Source organism: Penaeus monodon, chromosome 34 (genome assembly GCF_015228065.2).
Source record: "Penaeus monodon isolate SGIC_2016 chromosome 34, NSTDA_Pmon_1, whole genome shotgun sequence".
NCBI classification, from domain to species: domain Eukaryota; kingdom Metazoa; phylum Arthropoda; class Malacostraca; order Decapoda; family Penaeidae; genus Penaeus; species Penaeus monodon.
The window spans coordinates 8,944,530-8,945,011 of NC_051419.1; positions in this window are offsets into that span (position 1 = coordinate 8,944,530).

Here is a 482-nt window from a genome sequence, read left to right on the forward strand (position 1 = left end):
GGGGGTTAGGGGGGGACAGGGGGAGGAGAGGAAGGGAGGGGAGGCGGGTGAGGGGGACAGGGAGAGAGAGACAGAGGGAAGATTAGCTGAGGATAAGATGAGGATTTAGATAGAGAGAAAAAAGGAGAGAGGGAAAAAGGACGAGAGGAGGGGGCAGATGAGGAGAGGAGGGAGGGGGAAAGGGGGAAGGGGATGCCGTTAGGGGAATAGGACAAGTAGGGTGAGGGCGGGGGGAGGATAGGAGGAGAGTGGAAAGAGAAGGGAGGAAGAGGAGATTGAGAAAGAGGGAGAAAGGAGGAGGAGGAGAAGGGGAAGGAGGACTGGGGAGAGAGGGGAAGAGAGGAGGAGGGGAGAGGAGAGTAGAAGGACTGAGGCGAAGGAGAATGAGGGGAGAGAGGAGAGTAAAGAGGGCGGGAAGAGGGAGACGGAGGAGGTGGAAGGGAGAACTGCGAGGACGGGGGGGCGAAGAGGGGAAGAGGATG